The following is a 25,568-nucleotide window of genomic DNA, read 5'->3' as shown; positions in this document are numbered from 1 at the left end:
CTCACTTATGATTCTTCTTTTTGTTTTGTTTATTTTTAAAAGCTGTTTTTAACTAGATCTTCAAAAGGTTTATATAATTTCACAAAACCATGTTTTCCTTGCCTCTTGATAATCTGATCCATTTTTCTACATCAACTGGCTCACTTCTGGCTAGAACATTCTTGAAAATAGATTTGTCTCCTGTGTTTTGGAAATGGTGTCATAAAACACATAAATCACACAATGCATTCCTCACTTTGCTGGTTTTACATTTTATAGATGGCTCTTAGTCTTTTAAATGTTCCAGAAAATCATCAAGCTTTCTTCCTGAGGTGAAAACCAAATGCATAAATGAAAGCCTGTGTTAGGATATTTTGCCTTTCTGTGGCATATGTTTCACTGTGTTAATTTTCAGAAATTGATCTTACAGCTTCCCTATTCTTTTTCTTTAAACAATATAAAGACCATAGGCTTGCAATGGCCCTGGAAGTCATCTAGGCCAAGTCACTTCTCAATTCAGGATCTGCAATGCAGAGACATTTACTGTATACCTGGCAGAAGCAACACTGTACAGCAGTACCTTGGTTCTCAAATGGCTTAGTTGTCGAACAAATAGTCTCCCAAATGCCGAAAACCCGGAAGTAAGTGTTCTGGTTCGTGAACGTTTTTTGGAAGCCAAATGACCAACGCAACTTCCACTTGAGTGCTGGAAGCTCCTGTAGTCAATCGGAAGCCGTGCCTTGGTTTTCAGTTTTGGGAAGTCGAACGCACTCCCGGAATGGATTAAGTTCGAGAACCAAGGTACCACTGTAAATGCTTTTAAATCTCCTGAGGCAGCCTGTTCCACTATTGAGCAGCTCATACCTTTAGAAAGGTTCTCCTAATGCAGAGATGGAGAACTTTTTTCAAGACTGAGGGCCACATTCCTTTCTGGACAACCTAACAGGGGCCACATGCCAGAGACAAAAGTGGGTGGAACAATGGCTGCAAATTTCCCCTATGCACACTCATACACTCTTCTCTATCCTCCAGGTGGGCAAGAGATGTTATCAAAGCTCAATAATACATTTCCGCTGGGCAAAAACTCACAGTGAGGACAGGCACAGTTGGCAGGAAAGGGTGGTGGTGATTATTGGAAGAGGAAGGGCCAGTGTGGTAGGCGGGTCATGGCTGAGCATACCTATGGGTGGGAGCACAACCTCATCCCTTCCCCTCCCAGAAAGCTGCAGCAATGCAGATGTAGAGAGGCCACATAAGCATGGACTGTGCTCCTGCCTTTAGTTCTGCCAGTGCATCTACACATGCCTTCTCCTCTTGACAAGATGCAGTGACAGTGGTCTTAGGAAGCCTGGTAAGCCTTGCCATTCCTGCCTGCCATCTGTTCCCACCCTTGGCCCCAGCAGTGTGTCTCCACAGCACTGACCTTCCCACCTGCCTGACTCCTCCCAGTAAGCCATGGTGATATTAGTGCCGGGAGGCCAGTTAGCATCTCCAACCATCCCTGCCGTTTGCTCCTGAATATTGCGAAGTAGGGTAAGGTTCAAAACTGGGCTGGTGAGGGATGTGGCCTGTGGAGAAGGGGTGCTGACTGGGGTAAATTACAAGGCCCATATAGAGAGGCCTGGAGGGCTGCATTTGGCTCCCAGTTCAGCACTCCTGCCTTACACTTTTGCCAAAAATTGGATTCCCTACACTTTTGACTCATTGTTTGCAGTTCTGTCCTTTGGAACAGCAGAGAACCTGTCTGCTTGTCTTCGGCATAGCAGCTCTTCAGATACGAAAGTGTCATCACATCTCCTTTTAAATACTGTATTCTGTTTTCCAGAGTAAACATGCCTGGATCTTTCAGCTGTTCCTCATAGAATTCAGTTTCCAGGAAACTTCCCCATCTTGGACACCAGTGCCCCTCAGTTAAGTTTACCAATGTTTCTCATGTAAGCTTTAAAAACTTTTCAGAAGACTCACAATACTTTAGATACTTTAGGTCAGTGACACTATGAAATTGGCAGATACAAATGACATGAAGTGCTTTCCACATGGCTTGTTTGTATGAATTGGACCTAAGGTAAGCTTACAGGGCCTTTTAACATTCTGTGTCTGTTCTTTTCTCATTCATATATCACTTTCCTTCCCAGCACTGGGTGTGTTATATTCATTTATTTCCTTTCCCAAGTAGCATGGCTTAAAAGATAAATTGTGAGAGGGAGGTGATTTGAACATATGCATGTTGATGATACTTATTTCAGTGAAACATTACATATTCCACTTTCCCTTTGAAAAACTCTTCAGCATTAATGCCACAGTCTTTAGAACAAGTACAAAGTCCTACACATTTCAGCATTATTGACTTCCAAATAAACCTGCTGGGCTTTTAATCTAAGTTTCTTGAAGTTTCCTGCTGGACACGACTAGGCAATTCATTATTCCCCATATTTGTAGCATAATTCTGATTTGAATGCATCCCTGGCACTTCTTCTTTGATACCTGCCAGGATATATACCTACAGTATAATCTTGTAAATGTCAAGTACCAGTAAGCCTGAGGCTATAATCTAACGCCTCCTTTCTTGGGGGTCAGCCCCACTGAACTCAACAGGATGTACGTCTGAGTAGATGTTCACATGATTTCACTGAAACAGCATTTCAGAATGTAGAAGGTTGTCAACTGAATCCACAGCAATAAATATGGTTTATGGTAAAAGAGGTGATCATACAATGGATGTTGAACAGGTCAAGTGAAGCCACAATCATATGAAATATATTTTCTTTTCATCCATTATCGGATTTACCAGCAGTGTTAACGGTAAGCTGAAAATTCCTATTCAACGGGCGTATGGTTGTTTTTTTTGGTGGATTTTTTTTTTTATATACATGGGTTAGCCCCTGAAGTATAATTTCAGTCATTAGGAAACATCGCTTAGCATTATCTTCGCTAATGTTAAATTATGTTGTTAATACAAAATGTGCTTCATGCCCTCAAAATGCCATTGTGGATAAATGCACTGAGATAATGAAGCAGAAGTAAACAATAAATATTCATCTAAGCCTTTTTGCTTATGAATTTCTCAGAAGGTAAGAGTCATGAATAACTGAACTGATCCAACGTACAGGTGATACTTGATGCAAGATTTTCTACTAACAAAAGGTCAAAAAGCACAAACAAATATGAGGTGGAGCCCTCACCAGACATTGCTTTCAGAATGATTGAAAGGGCTAGCCATGTTAGTAGCATTGTAGAAAAATCAAGAAAGAACCTTGTGACACTTTAAAGACTAACAAATTTATTATAGTATATGTTTTAGTGTGCTAGAATCTATGTCATTAGATGCAGGGTTATCCTGAGCGATGGTTATGGATGGACGAATCTGTCAATTTTGAATTCTTTCACAGTTTCTTATTTTTCTATTCTTAACTTTAATTTGCCCCATCTCCATTGTCACACAGACTTGTGAAATTTTGTAAAAAAAAACAACCAAAAACAAATCAGAAATTTTAAAATGTATTTTTATATAATAATCTTCTAAAATATTGTTACGCATTTTGGGTGTGGGTGTTAAACTGTATGTATAACCATGCTAATCTCTGCATCCAGCAAGTGTCAGAATCTAATCAAGACCTTTAATCCTTGGATCCGGCAGATATTAAAATCTAATCAAGCCTTCTAATTCATGGAAATAACCAAGCTATCTTGCTGGTGAGATTATGGGAAATTAAGAGGCTTTCTTCGAGATGGCAAATGAGTGGGACACCCCCTCCCCCCAGCTAAAGCCAGAGTTGAGAGCAGGCAGTGACAGTGATGTGAGCTGGAAGCAAAGTAGCAAGGTGGAGGGAGAGCCATGCCTGATTTCTGCTGGGAGAAGCAAGATCTTCTTGCAGTTTTAATACTGTGAACCTCTCTATCGTAGGGTCAGGTTGTATATATGTGTAAATAAACCCTATAGCATAAAGATACCACAGTCTCTGCTGTGCCTCATTTCCAAATGAAACACAAAACTTGGATAAGTGCCTGGAGCACTGGGAATCCTGCACCACATGGAAATTGGGATGGTATGCAACAATATTTATTTTGCATGCAATTCTGCCTGGTACAGGATTGATTCAAGTACTTACTTACTTACTTATCAAACCTTTATTAGGCATTATACAGGTAAAACCATAAAAGGAAAATAACATATAAAAGCCTTGAGATATATATAAAAAGGCAGGAGTTGGCTACATACAAATATAAATATATACATATAGAATCAGTGGTTTTCCTTGTTAACCTGCTCCTTGGAGGACTGCTGCCAAAAACTCGGCTACCCCCGCCGTTACCCTTTGGTCAGCGTCGGATAGGTAGAGTCCCACACATTCAGCTTGCTGGGGTTCCAGACCACCCGAAAGGGGGGACAGCACGCGTTGACGGAGCGTACTGTACAATGGGCAATGAAAGAGGATATGCTCTACAGTGTCCGGGACATTCATAGAACATCTGCAGAATCTCTTGCTTCTGGGAATGTTTTGATATCTTCCCCAGACAAATGCTGAGGGAAAAACATTCAAACGGGCCAGCATAAAAGCCCTACGTTGGGCTGGGATTATTAATTTAGAGACGTAACTGGCTCTGCAATCTAAGATATTTAAATCGTAGAATCTGGGGGAGCAAATTTTGTTTACAGCTGCCATAATATTTTGTCTCTCGACATCCTTTAGTCTAGTTAGGATATTATGGAGAATATATTGCTCATTAGAATTGTACAGGAGCTCCAGCTCGATGCCTAAAGATTCAATTTTTTTTTCAAGGTGCTGATACCATCTTGATTTATAAGGGTCTTTGAGCAAATCAGCGAGCAGACTTGATGGAGGGCAGCGAAAATGGCAGCGTAACCAATACTTTATTGAGGTGGACCATGCCCAGTATTCCATTGTGTGTATGCCTATTTCTGCACACATTGTTTCATATTTGATCATAAGAGGGAGTCCAAGAATACGTCTCAAAAAGCTGGAGTGAATCTTTTTTATATCACTGTTATATGCTTGGACCCATAGCGGGATACCATAGAATATCTGGGATTGCACTTTTGCTTGAAATATCTGATTGGCCGCAGGAATAAATTGATTACCTTTCTGATAATAAAAACGGGCAACTGCTGATGAGATGCACTTTGCCTGTTTTATGGCATTTGTGCGATGGGTTGCCCACCCATCAAGTAATGTTACCCATCTAGAAGGCAACTTTGTATATTATTTTCATGGATATATGTATGCTTGTGTCTGCTTTTTATGAACACACACATTTCTGTATGCATTATTTGGTTAGAGAACTGGGTTGCAAAATTCAGAGAAGTGTGAAGGGGAGCTGTGTTTCTGTTCAGGAAGTACTAATCTGGTAAATTTGCAAAATGATAAAATCATTCTCGAAATGACCTTCAGAGGCTTTTGATGTGTCAGAACATCCCAACAGCCAGCTATCATGCCCAAAATGTATTGTCTGCAAAGATAAACACTATGGTGACAACTAGTTTGGTTGTATTCCTCTCTTATGTATCCTGCGGCAGGAGGTCTAGTCTGTTGAGCTATATAAAACATCTTGCCAGTGATATTGCATAGCAATGTCTGACTTCAGTGGTTTGGTCACTCTGCACTTCTAAGGCATCACTTTTTATTTCCTCTAGGGGTGCACAAAAGTGCCAACTTGGCCAATTTATAGTGGAGGCTCTTTATGTGTGGAGAGCACAGAGAGGAATTGGCCCCAGTGGGTTACACATCAGCAGTGCTGTTGTTTCTGTAAAAGTCAGGCTCCATCCTGATTTAGTGTATAGAGGCTGCAACAGTGAAGCAGGGAGAAGGCAGACAATTCTCTTGGCCCAACTCCCCTCTTCCCCTACCCAAACCATGCTTTTTAAATCAGCGAGGATGTATCTTGCTCATTGCATAAAATCTAAAATGGCACCACTCCTCATTTCTCCCTCCCAAACTTGGCTCAGCAAGGGGAAGGCAATTGGTTAGGAGATGATGCAAATGAACCAAATAGACAGTAGACCAAAGACTATGTGCAAAGGAAATCCAATGGAATATATCATCAGAAAATCCTCATGAGGTGGGAACTTTTTCAAATCTGTAAATGTAGCGGGAAGGGATCTGGATGCTGGGAACATGACATAAGGGCCCATATTAACTCTGTTCTTGTTAATTAAGCAATTAACCATTTCTGTCCAATGGGCCCTTCCCCCAAGTTTATACTTGTGACATTCTGTGGAGACTTAGTGGCTGGAATGATAAATGTTAAGAGGGAATATTTTATCAAGCTAAATGCAAATTTTATCAAATATAAACACCACCAAGCACAACAGATATGCCTAATCCTCCAGAAAAACAATCTCTTAAAGGACCTGTTGATGGCATTTTACCATTTTACTGTGGAGAGCGTATTAACTTATGGTCTCTGTGTGTGGTTTGGGAGCTGCACGGCCAGGGAAAAAACAACGCTATCCAGGGTTGTAAAGACTGCAGAGAGAATAACTGGGTGCACTCTTCCCACCTTAGATCAAATCTATGCTGCCAGGTGCCATAAGAAAGTGGCAGAGATAGTGCAGGATAGTACGCACCCCGGAAATGATCTCTTTCAGCTTCTGCATTCTGGAAGAAGGTATAGGGTTATAAAGGCCAGGACTCACCACCTGAAAGACAGTTTCTACACTAATGCAATTCTGGTTCTAAACACAGCTTAAGGGGTCTCTATAGTATAGTGTATTTTAAAATGGGGTTTCAGAGTTTTTAGGGTTTTTGAATGTTTTATGTAGTTTTGTAGTAGTTTTATGTAGTTTTGTAGTAGTTTTATGTAGTGCTATGTAGTTCTATGTAGTTTTATGTAGTTTTTCAATTTCATTGTTCTACATGGGACAATGACAATAAAGATATCTATCTATCATCTATCTATCATCTATCTATCTATCATCTATCTATCTATCTATCTATCTATCTATCATCTATCTATCTATCTATCTATCTTCTATCTATCTATCTATCATCTATTTATCTATCTATCTATCTATCTATCTATCTATCTATCTATCATCTATCATCTACCTATCTATCTAAAATACAAAATATACATCCTCATCATACAGCAGGGATGGCAGAGCTCAGGTTTGGCGCTGAACTCAGACCTCTATTTCTGACCCTTGGGGTTCTTCCCCAGTCACTCCCCTTCTTCTCAGGCTACACTTTTTACCAGCCCTACTTTCTACCCTCTGTGAGTGTTTCTGCCTGATTAGAATGTGCCCTTGATATCCTATAATGCTTCTTGCATACCTGAAGAATAGACAGAAATGTGGGAGTAGATTAGCATATGTTGCTCCACCCACTTTTGCTTCTAGTCCCGCCCACCAAAGGCAAGTGGCCCCTGGGACATTGCCTAGAAGGAATGTGGCCCTTGGGCCCCTGTTCCCTGATAATACGGAAGCATTCCTTCATCTAAGGCTGCATTCAGACAGCACTTTATTTTCCTGCCTTTTCATTACCTGATAATTCCCATGTTTTATGGGATCTCTCACACAGCATAAAAGCATAGTGGAATTTAGTGAAAATATAGTGCTCATTTCCATGTTTCCAGGGGGGGAAACAGTTTGCAACCCTCTTCTCTTGGTAAATCATGAGATGTTTTTGTTGTAACTTTGTGAGATGAAATTTGAGGCAGTACTTTAGCATACCGTTCTTTCCTGCCATTTACAATTTAGCACAGCATGGTGGAATATTGATCAAAAAGCCACAATTCCATAATGCAACAGGTACTGCTTTGTAAAACGAATGTTAGAAATTAGGGCAGAAGCACTAGCATTATAACCCGTAAAACTAAAGCAATAAACCTCACATCTGAATGCAGCTTGAGTGTAAGCTGGCTGAACTAATAGCTGCTAATGTTGTATATTCACTTTGCAACAAAAACCAAAAAAAAACTCCCTTTATTTGTTTTTTGTTTTTTAAACTGAGCTCTGCTGCTACAACAGATGCAACTTCCAAATATTTCTCATTAGAAAAGTAATTAATATGCATAAATCTGTTTGCCAAGCAATCTAAAAGTGAATCAAGAATTAAATTAGACGCAACACACTAGCTATTTCTAATTTGGCTTTAAATGAAATTTTAGGGAGGCATTCAGGACAAATTACAAAAAAGGGGGGAGGGGGTGTTCTCAATGTATTGTTGTTTTCTTCATTAGCTTCATAATTCTAAGAAAATAGAAAACTTGTTTTTATTTTAAGATCGTGCATCAATTCAGTAGCATTGGCAAACATTTTTCTTGTTCCATTGTTGGGAGAGAGGCGGGGAGTGCAATTCTATTGGTTGTCCATGACATCCCAGCAGCCTTGGACACTATTGACCATGGTGCTCTTTCTGTCACAATGTTCTCTGAGGGTCCAGGAAGTTGCTGCTTTGGGCCTTTCCTTGAGGAGATTTCCCTCTTTCCTCTTGCCACTGCCAGAAGCTTCCTTGGGTATTGGGGCTGGGTTGTGAAACTATGGATGTGCCTTGTTGTTCCCTCTACAATGGTGTAGATAATATATAGGCAAAGAGCTTATACGCTTATAGGGACAGAGGAGTTGGACTCAGAATTGGCTCTTCTGTTACACCAGGCATCCTTGTATCCCACCTGAACTGGGCTCTGGCTCAAAACAGCCCTTCTCTAGAAATCAACTATAATTCAAAAGCTGTTGAAAGGAATCCAACATCCATCCCGTCTCTAGGAAAGCTCCACACCTGCTTTGGAGCAGGGATGAATTATTTTGAATGCTGCCATTTCCTATCAGTTGTTCACAGCTGGAAGTAACCAGTAAGTTTGTTGTTGTTGTTTTAAATGCATTATGGTGAATTGCACTGGAATCCATTTTAGATGAAGAGTGGTGCATTCCATATTTGGTTTCAAAACTCATGGTCACTCAAGCTTTCAATAGGTACTGCTAGACTTCTTCAAACCCAGCCATTTAGTTCTTCCCTTCATCATGACACAGTGCAGAATTACTGGTGCAATTCAGTGCGTCCCATAATAGCAGGAACTGCAGAGCTGACGACGTCTCTTCTTGTTGAACAAAGCATGTATGTGTTCTCAGTTAAACACACACACACACACACACACACACACAAATAAAAACAGAGTAATGAACAAATAACGAGCTACTTACATCTAAATGGCACAGCTCTGTTTCCAAACGAGTCTTTTATTACAGCATGGAACCATGTATGAAATAATTCTGAAATGTTATAACATTATTTCTCAGATGTTGTTTTATAGATTATCGCCTCTGATGGTAATTGCATAGGTCTCAATCCCTCATTTTCGGCAGCTTGGTGCTTTGTACTTGTGGCACCCTATTAAACAGAACCTTATGAAAAATATTCTAAATTTAGTAATAGTCTAAAGCAGGGCATCCATCAGAAAGCTTGTTCTGTGTCATAGATGCAATATGATAATCAAACCAATCTTTAGCCACAGAAGCCATTGCTATCATCATAATCATCACCACTGCCAATGTCAAATTAGCTCAGACTTTAATTTCAAAAGACACCAACTGTTTATGTCACGCTGACATAAAAGCTTTGCTCATTTACTATGTAAAAGAATGAAATTTTACCGTCTCCCTTCATTTTCCCTTTCCTTTCTCCTCCTACTTTTACCCCAACCACATATTGCCTATAACAGTGATGTCATGACTTTCTATGACAGATACTTTATATGTACTATTGCTATCCAAGAAATATATATACATATACGTGTGTGTGTGTGTGTGTGTGTGTGTGTGTAATATTCACATTATTTCCTTATTTTCCATTATTTTCTAACCGAGTAAAAAAAGAAAAGAGTACCTTTTTTGATACTCTGCCTCCTTCAATCTGTTAATGTTTTTGAGATCCTTTCAAAATGAGTAGCACTCTACAATCAAACTGATTGGCTAGTGATAGTTTAAATTGTTGAAAATTGATGTTAATGAGATTTAAATAAGTGAGAAACATGGATTGATGATGAAAAGTGTGAGGTGGGGGAGAGATACAATCCTAACCCTAGAGTGGCAAATTATATTATACTGATATTGCAGTTAAGGCTCACTTCAGATATTACGTAGGTGGCATGGCTATCAGTAAACTTGGAAATAGAGTGGGCATTTATGCAAAGTAGTAATCTTTTGTAAGGGGAAAACATTGCATAAATGGTGCATAGACTCTAAAGAGAGATCAGGTTATGTAAGAAAATAAGAATAGATCAGGTCAGTGGCCCATCTAGTCCAGCATCCTAAACTCACAGTAGCCAACCAGATGCCCAAAGGAAACCCACATGTAGGAGTTAAGTGTAGAAGTAGTAGTAGTAGTAGTAGTAGTAGTAATAATAATAATAATAATAATAATAATAATAATAATAATAATAATTTTATCATTTATACACCCATCTGGCTGGGTTTCCCCGGCCACTCTGGGCATCTTCCAACAAATTAAAATGCAGTAAGACATCAGACATTAAAACTTCTCTATACAGGGCTGCCTTCAGATGTCTTCTAAAAGTCTGATAGTCAGATAGTTGTTTATTGCCTTGACATCTGCTGGGAGGGCGCTCCACAGGGCAGGCACCACTACCGAGAAGGCCCTCTGCCTGGTTCCCTGTAACCTCACTTCTCGCAGTAAGGGAACTGCCCGAAGGCCCTCAGAGCTGGAGAACGATGGGGGCGGAGACGCTCCTTCAGGTATACTGGGCCGAGGCCATTTAGTGCTTTGTGGTTTCCAGAGAGACATAGTACCTCTCATAACTGAAGCAGAGTCTAGCCATTGATAGCATTATCCTATATAAATATGTCTAATCCCTTTTTAAAGCCATCTGAGCTGGTGGCCACCACTGCCTTCTGAGTCAACATATTCATTGAGCTATCCACTATGAGTGCAACATCTCGCTCATGGTCATGAGTTACGATATAGATATATATTCTGCTTCATGATCTTGGGCTCTACAAATAATAATAAAAAAAGAACTGAATTCACCTTTACTAGACGCCTGATTTTTAGGTACCCTGGATCAATATGCCCAATGCCTTTAGAGCAAAGAAGGTACTAGTGTTAATTTTTTGTGCAAAAATTTGGGGCTTTCCAAATATTGCATCTGAAAACGTTTAAACTCATATTTTGCATATGACTTGGGGCTTATTAAAATGTACTTATTTAATTAGAACAGCATAATTTTGTGTTGAGGCTATCTGGTCTAATAAATTCTAGGGATGCCTAATTATTGGCTCAGATTAATTCAAATAGGTGAAAATTGGGTCTCTAAGGTCCGCTAGCTCTGGGCAGTTTCTCATTTCAAAGATTTCCAAATATTGCAGCAATATGTATTTTTAGTGCAGGCACTGAATTCACTTGAAAATATAACCAGAAACATCTTTAAACAAAGAGTATCAGATGTAGAAGCACAAACTGGCAGAGCTGCCATTTCCTCTTCAAGTCTTATGCATTGGTTAGTAAGTGTAAAATATCAGCATCAATGGAAAAAATGCCTTTAATTTCCTATTCTAATGGGAAATGGGAAACTGGGCTCTGCTTCGAATGGATGGAATTATTAGTTCAACTGGCAATGTTTGCGGACATACCAGTCCAAAACCTGTGATGTATCTGTAGGACAGCAATATTACAAAATGTACCTCACCATATTCTTGAATGGCATTGATTCTGATAATAGAGAACATTCTCTGGAGCCCTTTCCAAAGGACATGAAATATTAGGATGACAGTAATGAAAAATACTAATTACAATAACAATCAAGCATTAATTAATGGATTGTGAATTGTGCATGTTAAACTACTGTTTTTTTGTGTATTGTTGTTTTAGATTGTATGCCCTTCAGGGTAGAAATTTTTATTTTAATTGTGTACAGGAGTATGTACATTGATGGTGCCATGTAAATAAATGATGGTGATTATAATAATAATATGATTTTTATAGCAATTCATTATATATCTCTTTGTAATAAATACGAGTGACTCAAACCTTGCACTTTATTATTCCAATAAATGATAAGCAAACTCCACTTCCCTACAAACTTTTCATCGCCCAATTTGCCTTCTTATATTATTTGTCAGATGGACCATATAGGTCATTTCCCACGCCTTAGAAAACAAAGAGTCTATAAAAGGTAGGGTGGAATTTCTCCAGTTTTGACAAATTATCATTCCAGCTGCAGTTAGCAAATGGACCATTTCAATGTATTCTCTGATGTCATGCCCCTTGTTTGTATTTTTGTGTGGGGTTTAGAATGTATTTTATTTTTAGATGGACTTTAAATGAGATGGTCTGAAGACTAAATTAATAAAAAGGAGGGGGGTCCAGATGTATCCCCTCATGCTTTCAATGAAAGCTCCCCTTGCATGCTGAAACAACTGCTGACAATGCCCTGTGTTCAGTGTTAGTGAGAGAAGGATATGGCAAGTGTGCATCTAGGGCCCCTTTTTCACTAATGCAAATGTGTGGCTACCAGGCTATGTGGCTTGAGAAGTGCATCAGCTTGCGATGGTCATGGCCAGCAGGCACTTTCCTGCTAATCTCTAACATACAAATTGTGAGTGGGTTCCCCTGAACACCTCTAATTTTCTGTCCTCTCCCTCCAAACTGATAATGCTGAAATTTGATGGCTGTAAAATAAGAGACACGGGGGAATGATTAATGGACTTCAATGTCTGTACACTAATGCGCAAAGCATGGGTAATAACAAGATGAGCTTGAGCTCTTGGTACAGCAAACTAAATATGACATAATAGGCATCACTGAAACCTGGTGGGATAAGTCCCACGACTGGAATGTAATAATGGAGGATTACAATCTATTTCAGAGAAACAGACCAGACAAGAAAGGAGGAGGAGTGGCGTTATATGTCAGGGATGTGTATACCTGTGAAGAGATCCAAGATTTAGAACCTCAAAGCCAAAGTGAGAGCATTTGGGTCAAAATTAAGGGAGAGATTAATAACAGGGACCTCATTGTGGGAGTTTACTATAGATCCCCAAGCCAAACGGAGGACATAGATGATGTCTTCCTGGAACAGATGGCCAAGCATGCAAAAGGAAGGGAGATAGTAGTAATGGGGGACTTCAATTACCCGGATATATGCTGGATGTCAAACTCAGCCAAGAGCATAAGGTCAAACAGATTCCTCACTGGCCTTGCCGACTTCATAAAACTTAGGGAAGTGCTGGGTGAGATCCCATGGACAGTAATACTAAAAGGAAAGGGAGTTCATGATGGCTGGGAGTTTGTTAAGAGGGAGATAGTAAAAGCACAACTTCAGGCAATACCAATGAGACGGAAACATGGAAGGTGCCTAAAGAAGCCAGGGTGGCTATCTAAAGAACTTTTAACTGAGTTAAGATTAAAAAAGGATGTGTACAAAAAATGGAAAAGGGGGGAAACCACCAAAGAGGAATTCAAACAAATAGCCAGCACGTGTAGACACAAAGTCAGAAAAGCTAAAGCCCAGAATGAACTCAGGCTTGCTAGAGAGGTTAAAAGCAACAAAAAAGGCTTTTATGGGTATGTTCGTAGCAAAAGGAAGAAGAAAGAAACAGTGGGGTCACTCAGAGGAGAAGATGGTGAAATGCAAACAGGGGACACAGAAAGGGCTGAACTCCTCAATGCCTTCTTTGCCTCAGTCTTCTCCGATAAAGAAAATAATGCCCGACCTGAAGAATTTGGAGCAAATGATTCAGCAGAGGAAACACAGCCCAGAATAACTAAGGAGATAGTACAAGAATACTTGGCTAGTTTAGATGTATTCAAGTCTCCAGGGCCAGATGAACTGCATCCAAGAGTATTAAAAGAACTGGCAGATGTGATCTCAGAACCACTGGCAGTCATCTTTGAGAATTCCTGGAGAACAGGCGAAGTCCTGGCAGACTGGAGGAGGGCAAATGTTGTCCCTATTTTCAAAAAGGGGAAAAGAGAGGACCCAAATAATTACCACCCAGTCAGTCTGACATCAATACCAGGGAAGATTCTGGAGCAGATCATTAAGCAAACAGTCTGTGAGCACCTAGAAAGGAATACTGTGATCACCAATAGTCAGCATGGATTTCTGAAAAATAAGTCGTGTCAGACTAACCTGATCTCGTTTCTTGACAGAATTACAAGCCTGGTAGATGAAGGGAACGCAGTGGATGTAGCCTACCTTGATTTCAGCAAGGCATTTGACAAGGTGCCCCATGATATTCTTGTAAAGAAGCTGGTAAAATGCGGTCTTGACTATGCTACCACTCAGTGGATTTGTAACTGGCTGACTGACCGAACCCAAAGGGTGCTCATCAATGGTTCCTCTTCATCCTGGAGAAGAGTGACTAGTGGGGTGCCACAGGGTTCTGTCTTGGGCCCGGTCTTATTCAACATCTTTATCAACGACTTGGATGATGAACTCAAGGGCATCCTGATCAAATTTGCAGATGACACCAAACTGGGAGGGGTGGCTAACACCCCAGAGGACAGGATCACACTTCAAAACGACCTTGACAGATTAGAGAACTGGGCCAAAACAAACAAGATGAATTTTAACAGGGAGAAATGTAAAGTATTGCACTTGGGCAAAAAAAATGAGAGGCACAAATACAAGATGGGGGACACCTGGCTTGAGAGCAGTACATGTGAAAAGGATCTAGGAGTCTTGGTTGACCACAAACTTGACATGAGCCAACAGTGTGACGCGGCAGCTAAAAAAGCCAATGCAATTCTGGGCTGCATCAATAGGAGTATAGCATCTAGATCAAGGGAAGTAATAGTGCCACTGTATTCTGCTCTGGTCAGACCTCACCTGGAGTACTGTGTCCAGTTCTGGGCACCACAGTTCAAGAAGGACACTGACTAACTGGAACATGTCCAGAGGAGGGCAACCCAAATGGTCAAAGGCCTGGAAACGATGCCTTATGAGGAACGGCTAAGGGAGCTGGGCATGTTTAGCCTGGAGAAGGGGTGATATGATAGCCATGTTCAAATATATAAAAGGATGTCACATAGAGGAGGGAGAAAGGTTGTTTTCTGCTGCTCCAGAGAAGCGGACACGGAGCAATGGATCCAAACTACAAGAAAGAAGATTCCACCTAAACATTAGGAAGAACTTCCTGACAGTAAGAGCTGTTCGACAGTGGAATTTGCTGCCAAGGAGTGTGGTGGAGTCTCCTTCTTTGGAGGTCTTTAAGCAGAGGGTTGACAACCATATGTCAGGAGTGCTCTGATGGTGTTTCCTGCTTGGCAGGGGGTTGGACTCGATGGCCCTTGTGGTCTCTTCCAACTCTATGATTCTATGATTCAAGGTTGTACCAGGAGAAAAGTTTCAGGTGAGTAAGCACATTTGTTTGGGAAAGTTTTCTAGAGCCCATCGATATCACTTGGCCTACTCTGGCCAGTTAAGACACTATCCGTTGTTCCTCAGGGTCACCTGAGACTTCAAGCCATTACACTGGGAAACAGACATCAATAGTTGTGTCCCCAATGCTCTCTGCAAATTTTGATTTCAGGTAAATGCTAAGACAACCACAGGTAAAATGCTTCAGCAAGAGGGAGAGACTGTGTGTCTGGTGCCTGCCTGAAGCATGAGAATTAGAGGGAAAACATGGAGAGCTTAGAAGGGATGTTTAGCTGGCACCTGTATTTCTTTTCTCTTATCTATTTCACACTTATCGGGTGTGTGATTTTTCTGCCCAGCACACATTAGAGTCTGTAAGTAAAAATGACATTTAATTTTAAGCACCAGTGCATACCATTTTTAGTTAATGTACCGTGTCTCTTGGGTGAAGAAGAAGGAACTGCCTTGCGTAGCACTTGCCAGCCTCAAGAAACATGATTCCAGGAGAGAAATCAAGAGGAAGATTCCAACAAAATATGACTTAAACACTATATTTTAAAGTGTCTCTTACTGCCCTTGGGACAGGGTAAGCAGCACACCTAAATACTTTGGCCTAGTTATCACAGTGAATGGATAAGTTGTGAGGAATCCATTTCTAGACTGGAGCACTTCAGAGTTCAAGTAGGGACTGCTTCTCCCTAGAAAAGCAAATAAATAAGCTCCTGTGTACAAAAAAAAGTAGCATGAAAGGCTAGACTGTGGCCCTGTAAATGTCACTCGTCTTCCATCAGCTCCACCCACAATGGCCAATGGTAAGGGGTGGGCTCTCCAAAAACAACTGGAGGGCCATAAGCTCCCCACTCTTCCTTTAATTTAGCCTTCCTTCCTGACACACCAGTTTTCTATTTGTGCTATTCTGCTCTTCCTCTTTCTTATTGTCATCAGACCCTGGCAGCTTCCCAAGTTGAGAAACACTGTGGGCAGCTGAAGAAGAGGAGGTGGGGTTAAGTAAAAGCAGCAGCCATCATTGCTACCTGCCTGTTTATTGGTAGCAGCTCCTCCTCTTCCCTTCCTCCTTTTTTTGCCATTGCAGTGACACTATTGGTTGCATCTCGCCACCACAACAGCAGCGGAAATGACCTGGGAGTAGTTTGTAAAATGAAAATTAAATGTATTCCTACATTTAAATACAGTCGTACCTTGGAAGCTGAACACCTTGGCTCCTGAACAAATTGGCTCCTGAACGACAGAAACCCAAAAGTGAGTGTTCTGGTTTTCGAATGATTTTTGGAAGCCGAACGTCCGGCGCGGTTTCTGCGGCTTCTGATTGGCTGCAGGATATTCCTGCAGCCAATTGGAAGCCGCACTTTGGTTTTCTAATGGTTCTGGGAGTCGAACTCCCAGAATGCATTCTGTTCGAAAACCAAGGTACCACTGTATAATGTTGAAACTATTAGGCTACAGGCTACATTTAGGTTCTTGTTCTGTTGCATTGATTCCCATTGCAGACACAGGAGCATAAGGATTTACTTTATATTGACTCAGATCATTGGGTTCGCCTAGCTCAGTATTGTAAAAACTGCCTGGTAGTGGATTTCCTTTGAGGCAGGAATATTCCCCAGTCCTACCTGGAGATGCTGGAAATTGAACCCAGGACCTTCTGCATGCAAAGCACATGCTCTACCATTGAGCTACATCCTTTCCCGAGGCTCCCCATTTCACTCTACACCCTCTTCAGCACGACATTTCTGCCCCAAAGCCTGCTGAATTTGTCTTCAGATTCTTCAGCATATCCTGGTGTACATCACACCACATGTTTGGGTTATTTGTAAGGGCAGAATGGCATCCCTTTATCTTAAAATACTTTGCCAAATATCAGAAAGCCGTACAAGAATGGAAAGGAAGAAAGTCGTATCTGAGGGAATAGCTCGTCTTATTAATGCTACCCATTTCTTTATGAAACATTACAGTTCTTCAAAGCTAACCTTAAAAGGGAAGATGAGTTCTAAAGGAGACGGGAATCCACAGATTTGACAAGCTCTTTCTTTGCTTCCTCAGAGGCTTCACGGTGACACGCAGGGCGCCATCCAATTTGCCACGTTTTTGCTTAAATGGGTGAGAAATGTTGCGATTTATTTTTATAAATGGAGTCATTGCCTCAAGCCAGTCAAGATTCAACATCTGAATAACCATGTATATGAAACACAGAGATGTTCGAAGTGCTCCACAGATGTCCCTAGAGTGGTTCCCTTGAAGCCGCAGCAGCAGTTCTATCAAGGATGAATCTCAGCCATGATTTTTACGCTGAGGCTGAAAGGTTTGTTTTATTTTGATCGCTCTTTCCCACCGGAACCTCTGGCAATCATGTGGCTATGCAAGATAAGCTCTCTGTTGAACACAGGGCACTTATAGCTTACAGAATTTATTAATGCAGAATGCAAAGTTGAAGTTACTTGCTGCAGAAATCAGCCACACAAAAAGGAAATATGGTTTAAAATTATTGCTATAACTTAGGGCAGGGAAACTTTTTGTCTCCACGGGCCAGATATTTATCAAGATCAGCCTTGTGGGTCAAAGTTGACACATGGGTGGGACTGCTCACTTGTCAACCACATAGGCAAGATTCATTAATGAACACTGTCAGTGGAAGCTCTGCCCAAGGGCTTCCGTTTGCACAGTGAGACTTTCTCCCCCTCCCTGCGTCTGGTGAAAATGGGTCTTGAGGGGTATGAGAAAATCCCCAGAACAGCAAGTGGGGGAGCTGGGTCATTCTGTCTAGTAAGCTGATATGCTTGTGCAGATACAACATTTCATAGAATCATAGAGCTGGAAGAACCCTGAGGGTCATCTAATCCAGCCCTTTTCTATACAGAAATCTCAACTCAAGCATCCATGATGGATGGCCATCCAACCTCTGCTTAAAAACACCCGCAACCTACTGAGGGAGTCCGTACCACTGCTGAATGGCTCTTACCATCATAAAGTTCTTCCTGATGTTTAGTTGGAATCTCCTTTCTTGTAACTTGAAGCCATTGGTTGGGGTCCTATCCTCCAGAGCAAGAGAAAACAAGCTTGCTCCATCTTCCATGTGACAGCCCTTGAGATATTTGAAGATGAATATCATGCCTTCTCTCAGTCTCCTCTTATCCAGGCTAAACATACTCAACTCCCTCAACCATTCCTCATATGGCTTGGTTTCCAAACCCTTGATCATCTTGATTGCCTTCTTCTGCACATGTTCCAGCTTTTAAATATCCTTCTTCAGTTGTGGTGCCCAGAACTGGGCACAGTATTCCAGGTGTGGTCTGACCAAGGCAGAATAGAATGGGGCTATGACTTCCTTTGATCCAGACACTATACTTCTGTTGATGCAGCCTAGAATAGCAATAGCTTGGTTACTGCTACATGCTGCTACACCACCACATGTCTCTTCTTCCTCTGAGGAGTGGCAAGAATAGTTTTGTACATTGTACCTTCCACAGCCACCTCAGTGTGTTTTGAGGTCTGCAACTGCTGTCCTAGTGCAATGTAGAATTCCACCTGCAATATCATTCTGATGTCGCAAGATTAGCAGGTGTGTTGTCCCTCTGGTCCATCTGCCCAAATTCCTTGTGTAGGCTTCCTACTTGGGAACCACAGTGCATGGGACATTTAAAGCTCCATGTTTGATATTTTGGGAAGCTCTGAGCATGATCAGTCCTCCTTGGGCTGGTTTGTGGCAGGTGGTGGAAATCCCCCCCCCCACTTGTACTTATCCCAAGCCTGCCAGTACCTCCCCCTTTTGCATGGATTATGTCATTTTGGCTATATAATGCCTTGTACTCAGTGAAATGAGGTCACTATTAGTATATATGATAAAAGAAGCAGTCTTTTCCCAGGTAGAAATCTGAATATATATGCAGCAAAAAAATCCTCTTTTAAGAGCAGAACTCCATTACAGCTGATAGCTGTTACTTCAGTGTAGCTTAATTAGAAACTTAATGCACCATTAATGTAGCAAGAATCAGCGTTAAAATTACAACATAGCTGGCTGAAACTGCTATGAAACTCACCCAATGCTCTGCCTGTCCTTTATCTTATGATTAGCTCCCCATCTTACATCTATGCAGTCAAAACTGCAGAGCTTAATGGAATAATGATGTGCATGCCATCTCTTTAAAAGGTGAGATTCAATACTTTTAACACATTATATTTCTCCTACAATGGACTTCTCAAGAAGGAAAGTATGGTGAGAAATTAACTCATCATCAATTAATTATCTTATGAAGTAGTTCACAATTCACTCTAGCCTAGAGTGAACAAGGGAAAGTGTGTGCGAGCAAAAGAGATGAAGCCATTTGTTCAGAATTCTATAAAACCTGTTTTCTCCAATACCAAATCTTTATTTTTACAGAGTAAAATTTCATAGGCCCCTTGTTGCACACGGCTGAATTTGAGATGATTTGTATTTTGTTAGAATTTTAAGGGTATGTATTTTGTAATTCTTGAGTTGTCCAAAATGGAGGGAGGGTTTTTGAAATGAAATTCAGTTGAAACGATAAAGAATGGCAAAGGATGAGAAATATCAGCTGCCTAGATTGCCAAAGATGTTTCAACCGAAAGGTCAAGATGTGGTTAAGATGTCAACTCTGCCTACATGCATACATGGACAAATGACGAGTTGACCAACGATGCACACCCGTTATGATATCATCCCATTAGCTATTGTTATGGCTTTGTGACCTTTTGAGTCATTATCATGTTCCCATTGAGAAAGTAGTTTGGATGTGACTTAGAAAATTCATATACATTTATATATACATTTGAAGGCAGCTAGTGTAGTGTAGTCATCATAGTGTTGGACCAGGGTCTGGGAAATTAGGTGACCTTGGGCTGCTCCTTGTCTCTAACCTCCATTTGCATGGTTGTTGTGAGGATAAAATAGGGAAGGGGAGAGCCATGTCTCCATTGACAGCAGAGAAGCAGCACTGGCCTCAGCACCAGAGGTGAAAAGAAAGGAGGGTGGTGGCGGTGGCAGCAGGGCAGGGTAGCACTTCCTGTTTCTCCTCAAGCAGCAAAATGGGACATGCTGTCAGCGAGCTTTGTTAAATATTCACATTGGTCTGATTTATAACTGATCATGTGCCAAGCTTAACTTCCTGCTAGCAACTGGTGTGAGTTTGTTGAAGCCAAGAGCAGCTTGGACAATTGGACAACCCTCTACTCAGCCAACATGCACTCATATACCATGCTGGCGGTGGCACCCTCCCCTTCCCAGTGATGAAGGGAATTCCTAACTCCTCTAGTGCTACATCCTGGCCACCAGCAGTGTTTCCTAGCAGATGACCTCCCTGGTTGGCATTGCCATTTCCCCTTCTTGATTCTGTACTCAGAACCACAACGTGCATTGCTTAGCGACATTGAAAGCAGCTCCACCCCCCCAGCTCTACTATAAATCCAATATTTATTTGTTAAATCCATATTAAGACCCATGTTAGCAATGTTTTCTCCTAAAACCGATAAGCTCAGTCACATAGCCTATGAAGTCCACCTAGTGACTTTGGAATTAAAAGTAGATATGAGAACAGGATGAGTTCTTTGAATTGGAGACTTACTTTTCTTATTTCTAGTAAGAAAACAACCTTTACTGTCTGTTCTTTTAAAAACGAACATTTCCAGAAGGTGTCCATTAAAATAGAAATCCAACATCCATATAGAATATTTCACCCATGAAGGGTGACTATTATAGTATAAAAAGGCCCATAAGTCACAGATGCAAAGGCAGTCATGAACTATGAAGGGCATTTTCCTCCCCGCACCCAGTGAAATGAAAAGGATCACACTTCTTAGATGGGCTCTTCTGAGGTCTTCTACTAATTTGTTTAAAACCAAATCAATATGTTTATGACGTTCAGCAGTGATATTTCAATATGGGATGAGAGATAAGTTGAGCCATAGCAACTTTCAAATATAATGTTATCATTCAACCCATTGCTTTGTCTTGCTACTAAACAATAATACTGGCAATTTATGGGGTGGGTGAATGATTTTCCATTATTTTTACAGGTTGCTTTCTATTCTCAAAGCAATAAAAGTTGACTTCTCCTAGGGTAGGTGAGTATGTCAATTTTGGTTTCTCTCTCATTCTCATTTTTCCAGTCCTATGTTCAGTTCTCCACATTTTCACATCAGTTTGTGAAATACATACATTTTTTGTGAGGGAAAGTCCTCATGAAAATTAACCATTATTTTAGTGCAAATTTCTCATACATATTTTTGCATGCAATTTTTCCTAATATACACATGTTTACAAAGCATGTGTATTTCCCCCTACTATAATGCATTTTTGTAAATTATTTTCACCAATATATGCTTTTAGATGCACACTTTACCCTGGTATACACTTTTTTGTACACATTACCTAGCTGGGGAACTGCATTGCAAAATTCGGAGAAGTGTGAATTTCGAAGGACGGTTGTGTTTTGGTTCTCGTATTGCTTCAGTAAGTGAGAACTTGGTAAATTCACTTTTAAATGAGAACTGAATTGAATTTCCCATCCCTTACTTCCAGGCTTACTCATATAGGAATGTTTGGATATAGAAATGTTTCCTACAGAAGCTGGTGAATGATGGATCAGGAAAGTCTCTAGTAAATTGCTCCATTATTTCATCAGTGTGTATAAAACTACACTACCAGGCAGATCATTTCTGTACTAACCCTGGTTACAATCTAGCTTCAGCCCTGGAGTTCTCACCTTTGCAGCTCTCCTTTCGTTTAGTGGATTTGATAACCCTTGCCGAAGTCACCCAGGGTTATTCCCACTAGCTATAAACTTGTATACACAGTAAAATTCTATGGAATCATGTAACTTATCCTTACCACTTCTTCACTCTTTGCATCTTTATCTCCTGTGTCATTTCCTTTAGTTTCCCAAGTGGCCTGTTTCAGTGATGGAAGTTGAATGAGCATTTGGGGAGCGAGGTATTTCCAATAACCTTTCTCATATGTTCCTCATAATTCAAGGTAAGTTTGATAGATGCTTGAGTGGGGAACTTTAGCATGGATCCATCATACTTAACAGCAGTGATGACAGTCATTAGTAGTGGTCCATGGAAGATGTCTGGGAAGTCAGAACAATTGTGCTTTCATTGCCAACCAGCATTAGTTCAGAAAGAGGAATCAGCTTATCTAGTTTCAGTCTAGAAGATGTTTCTTTATATGTAGTAGACTATCAGTGTGCACAGAATATGAATTAATTAAAATGAATAACGTGTCCTTAGAAAATGTTTATAGTGATTAATTCTCAATGTAGTGTGGGATATTTGCATAATATCTTGTCAGGCATTAATTATATCCACAGATAGCAAATTATATCCAACTGTAACAAATTGACTGTTATCATTAATTCTGTCACAAATGGGGAAAGATTATACATACTGGTTGTAGCATGGGTTATTTAGCAGGGCACAAGCTATTAGTAAGGGAAATATCTGTCCTACAAAAAGAGTGGGGTATAACTAATGGTAATTCCATTATACTCAATTGTGGGATGACAAGCTAATTTCTATCCCCAACCCTCCCTGGCCCCAATAGAAGAGAACAAAACAGCCACAACTTGAAATAAAACTATAAAAGAATCTAAGAAACATGGCCATAAAAGAAGTTTACAGAAAATGAATAATTGTGAAAATAATTGGCAAGGGAGCCAATTGTTCAGGGTTCCAAATTACATGGAGAGTCTTAATGAGCACGCTCTGTGAGTTGGATGGCAACAAGAGGGATGGGGTCAAAGCTTGGCACCCTCATCCTCACATGTGAGCAAAACATCAGTAAGTAGGCAGACTGAGCACACATCTCAAATCAACTAGTATTTTTCTTTTGGAAATAAAATAACTCTGGTCTTTTAAAATTAACAGGATAGTTAAATGTATCCTGAATATAAAAACATTTACATAAAGTAGTTACAGTGTAAAACTATCCTCCTTGAATATCACCTTGATCTAACAGTGGTAGAAAATGAGATGATCTGAGAGTGAATGAATTATATCATGTTCTGCATTAAAATTTTGATGTCTTTGCATTGAACTCCATCTGCATATTAAAGATAGGAAATGACTTTACATTCCTTATACTTGTCTGACTAGAAGACAAAAAAAGCACCTTAATGAGGGTGATGCTTGCTTCTTGAGTTAAAACAAAGAATACGCTCATGCAAAATATTCCTAAAATTCTATTAGAATCTGGGTTGTCATATTTCATTGCAGAAGTACATTTTGTCTCAGCTAGTTACATGAAAAGAGAAATATGTTGCAATATTTAGTATCTTCGGGCTTGGAGAGGTGAGGTCAAGAATGAGACTCCATCTGCACTATACATCTAAAGCAACACCATATCACTTTAAACAATCATGGATTCCCCCAAAGAATTCTGGGAGCTGTGGTTTGTTAAATGTGCTAAGAGTTGTTAGGTGACCCCCATTTTCCCCACAGATTCTGTAGGAAGCCTTCAGGAATGCAGATGGCTCTCCATAGTCTATGGGCCAGACCAAATACTGGTATAATGTAAGATGCCAACACTTTGTTATATTTGTGTGTGTGTGTGTGTGTGTGTGTGTGTGTGTGTGTGTGTTGTATTTTGACAGGATAGCCTATTCTGACTGAGTGCTATAGCTTTTCTGGAGATTGTATCAACTCATGGAGAGTGACAATGATGGGGAGTGAAGCTAGTACACTTCTTTCCACTCATGTGTTTAATTTACTTGAAAGTATGATTCCTGTATTGGGCTAGTATCATTGGGAATATCTAAATAAGCTCTGCTGGAACATATCTTTGTCCAATTTAGTCCAGCATCCTCATTCCAGCAGTGGCCAGACAGATGTCCCCGAGAATTTCGCACACAGGGCAAGAAAGCAATACTACTCTCCTGTTGCTTGCTCCTAGCATAAGACACTCAGAGGGTTCTGTTTAGCTATCCTGGCTAGTAGCCACTGACAGACCTATGCCTTTTTTAGGATAAGAGAAATTCAAGGTGGATAAGGGTTATCAATGGCTACAAAACATGGTAGCTAAGCTAACTCGAACCTCGTAGATAAATAGTGACACTGTCAACATAAAGATGCTAGCTTTATTCATACTTTCCTTTTGTTTCACCAACTTCTTAGATTTTTGGATTAACCACAGCAAAACCATTCAATGCACTTTAAATTTATTCCGTGTAATATCCCAGTAAACTAACTGGAGACAGTGGGAGGAAGACACAATATTGATACAGTTTGTCAGATATAAGTCTGATGTGCTAGCTGTTAACCAAACATAGGTATCTGTGTTTTTTTACCAACTCAGGACATTGGTCCATCAATGCCAGTACTGACTACAATGGGTTGGAATAGCTCTTCAACTTTGCCCAGAGGAGTCTTTCTCACCCCATTTGAAGACACCAATGAATGAATCTGGGGACTTCTATGTGCAAATAATGTTCAGTGCTGAGCTACAGTCCTCCAACAACATAGCCACAGTAACATAACCACAGTTTATATGTGAGTGCTCAGAGGCCTTGCTGCAATATTATATAAATTCTCTTTTCACAATGTTCAAATTACTAGATGTCTTGTGTGAGCTGTTAAATGAGCCAATAAGAAATTGTAATGTGTGAAATGCCCCCAAGTTGTTAAGTATTGGTTACAGGTTTTCTTTCTATAGCAAGCCAAATGATAAACTGGGTGTCTCTCGTGACTATTTACTATTTATAACAAATGAGTGTGAAAGTTTCAAGCTGCATCAAAAGGTGCTGGGATTTCTGAGAATTCTTTACCTTCTCATCCCATAATACTGCCTTGATTTTATGTGGGCCTTTCCTCAACAGTTCCATCCAGCATTGCCAATAGTAAAAGATGATCAGAGTTATACGAAGGGCACTATGTTGGCTACTCGTGCCTAGTGTAATAGCCAGGAATGAGGACATCAATGAACAAGTCTATAGAGGCCTTGCTAGAATAATTAAATGGACAAAGAGATGATAAATTAACCATTCTAACCTGTTTCAACATTAGTTTTTTTATTCAATTACACTTCACCTGCTAATGAAAGAGTAGGCTTTAAAAATTCAAATGGCTCCACACTTCTGGCCTCTTGCCATCACTGCTGCTGTGCTACTGTATTTTGGAAAAAGTTCTGAGCACCAAGACCACCTGAATGCATCTGTATTCAGACTACTAGTATTTGATTGATTATATGAGCAGTTATGAGCATCCTTATAATGCATGGTCCCATCGCA

The 25,568-nt window shown here is 40.4% G+C and overlaps 1 long non-coding RNA gene across 1 annotated transcript; it reads left to right on the top strand.

Moving 5' to 3' along the window:
• Positions 1–1,803: 1,803 nt before the first annotated feature.
• Positions 1,804–24,824, top strand: LOC307215455. The gene is made up of 3 exons (XR_013838515.1): positions 1,804–1,913; positions 22,222–22,318; positions 24,638–24,824. It is a non-coding gene; the product is annotated as an uncharacterized lncRNA (long non-coding RNA).
• The last annotated feature ends 744 nt before the right edge of the window (positions 24,825–25,568 follow it).

The sequence above is a fragment of the Podarcis cretensis genome (assembly GCF_951804945.1).
Source record: "Podarcis cretensis genome assembly, chromosome: 4".
Taxonomy (NCBI): Eukaryota; Metazoa; Chordata; class Lepidosauria; order Squamata; family Lacertidae; genus Podarcis; species Podarcis cretensis.
The sequence above is the reverse complement of the archived record's forward strand: the minus strand, read 5'-3'. Positions and strand labels throughout refer to the sequence as shown.